Source organism: Montipora capricornis, chromosome 10 (genome assembly GCF_036669925.1).
Source record: "Montipora capricornis isolate CH-2021 chromosome 10, ASM3666992v2, whole genome shotgun sequence".
In the NCBI taxonomy this organism is placed as follows: domain Eukaryota; kingdom Metazoa; phylum Cnidaria; class Anthozoa; order Scleractinia; family Acroporidae; genus Montipora; species Montipora capricornis.
This window is the reverse complement of record NC_090892.1, coordinates 58,193,678-58,196,177: the sequence shown is the minus strand read 5'-3', so window position 1 is coordinate 58,196,177 and position 2,500 is coordinate 58,193,678. Positions and strand designations below refer to the sequence as shown.

At 38.3% G+C, this 2,500-nt stretch overlaps 1 protein-coding gene across 2 annotated transcripts in view; it reads right to left on the bottom strand.

The window, feature by feature from the left end:
• LOC138022260 (transcription factor E2F5-like) overlaps positions 1 to 2,500 on the bottom strand; it is a 15,821-nt gene that overhangs the window by 12,742 nt on the left and 579 nt on the right. The window lies entirely within an intron of this gene.

The window sequence follows — 2,500 nt, the reverse complement described above, 5'->3', positions numbered from 1 at the left end:
TGGCTGAACAATCAATGCAGAAAGAAATAAACAACTGAGGTGAAAAAGACTCATTTTCGCAGTGCATTTACAGGCTTGTTAAATATGAAAGTATAGTACGCACTTGGCTGTGGAAAACTGGTATGCGTTGGAACAAGCATTCCTTTTGCGTGGAGAAAGATGGAGGATACAAACATATTTGTATCTGTTTTGAGGTCTGTACCCACAGGCAGACAACCCTAAGGATGCGAGAGCGTGTGACATCAGGTTATTTTGAGACAGTTGTAACTGCCGAAACAAATGATCGAGGAAACTGTTCCATAAAAACTTCAAGCACAGATTAATAATTTTCTGTCTCTTGGGTGAAATCTGTGCTTTTTGATTGGTCACTTTTATTTTGATGATGGTTATCAAATTCCAATGATGCACGAGCAGTGTCTGGATCATCTGGCAACAACAAAAACCTAAGTGAAGCTTGAAAACCAAGCAGGATTTTGAGGTTGCAGTGCCGGGTAAATGCAATGATTTTTGGCACGATGCTAGCAAAATTATGGACTTTCTCCGCGCCCAAGGCTGGGAGGCGAGCGACCTTTGGAAGTGGGAGAAATTCCGCTAAATTCTGGAGGCACTCGGCCATGAGCAGTCTTGGAAGTTGCACACCTTGTCTATTTATATTGTATGTGGTGATGCGTGGGATCTGAAGAGGAAATCGAAGCATTCCAAAAACCCATCAAATCACTCAGGACAATGCAGAAAATAGTAGGTGAGTGAACTTTTTTTATCTGGCCGTCCATAAAATGAATTATCGAAAAGAAACATCGCGATTTGAAGTTTTTATGGAACATTTTCCTCAATCAGTTGAATCGGCCGTTACAACTGTCTCAAAATAACGTGATGTCACACGCTCTCGCATCCTTCGGGTTGTCTGCCTGTGTCTGTACCTATGTATTTTTAAATACATGACGGCAAAGATGCAACGTTGTTTATTTCTTTATAATGTTTGCGGTCATTACGTCATATTACTAATCACTGTCTTCGTTACAAATCAAATCACTCTGGAAGATGTGAGTTGAACGAAAAGTCTTATAGTTGTTTTACTTGCTGACGGATATATCTTGCACTTGCCCCGGGCAATCTGCAAGCATAAGTGTCGAACACTCCTCGTCGTAGAGCAAAATATCATAAAAAATTACAGTCCATCCACAGAAGCAAACTAAGTGTGAGAACTTGAAAAAGTGAGGCCACCAATTTTCTTGAATTGTAATCCACTATCATCCTTGAGTGCTCAACAAATTTACAACATCTACAATGAAAAAAAGCAGGGGACATTGCACAGAAGTGCACAAGAAGCGAAACCCCATAAACAGCCACCAACTGGACCACAAAATAATAATATTGATCAATATTGTGTAAGAAACAGAAGATCAAATGACTGCACCAGGATACAAATTTTATCTTCTTGTGCTGATATATCTCTCTTACTCCTTCGTTGCACTCAATTGTCAGAGATACTGTCAGTTCTCAGAGATAAAAATTGTATCCTTGCACAGTCATGTGATATCCTCTACATGTATAAAGTTTATAATTATAGAATACCTCATATTTATTACATATGATGAAAAGCTGTGGTTGGTGGATAATTTTTCTTATTAAAAGCTAATACAATTCTAGAATTTTGATTGGCTATACGAGCTGTTATTAAATTTTCAACCTGGGATATTGGGTTTCTAGCTTTCTGATTGATTCAATCAATCTTGGTCATCAGCCTAGGTACATATTGCATGGCCTAATATGGAAAATGATCGCATAGAGTCTTCCCAAGGTCCAAGTGTTCAGATTTTAATGAAAATTTAAAAAACAATAATAATTATGATTCCACTCACACTTTTTGGACATGAGACTAGTTACAGCCAATTTTGGCGCTACATGCCTCACTGGCTATTTACCATCCCATATCCAACACACGCTCATGGAATAACCCCATAGCTGATTACTTGACTAAATATCGAATCCATCAAGTGGATGAGGTAAACTGTATTATTTTTAAAAAATATTTTCTCAACGAGCAATATTTCTTAATTATAATTTAAAGTTTGTTTTGCCTTTTCACTTAATAATCCACACAATATCCTTGTGATGCCCAAAAGCTAAGACAGGACTTTTTGCGTTGTTTAAATAAGACAAAATATATTACAAGCCAGAGATGATTTCAAAAGCAGTAAAATTCTCTGTCCCAAAAACTTGATAGTGAGCATGTAGTGCTTCCTTATTCGATCTGTGGCCAACTTTTAAGCCATAGCTAACAATTTTCGAGCTCTAACTGAGAAGCACTGGTAACACTACGATCGATCGACAGAATAGAATAATTTCAATAGCATTTTTGACCGAAGCAATCGATTGCTGCATCGCAACAAAGGGCGCCAAAATAAAGGCGGTAAAAACCTTCGGATGGAGATATGGCGCGGAGCAATTAGGCGTTGCAAAGCAAACGGAGACCAGGCCAAGATCTCTTTCCCTTGAG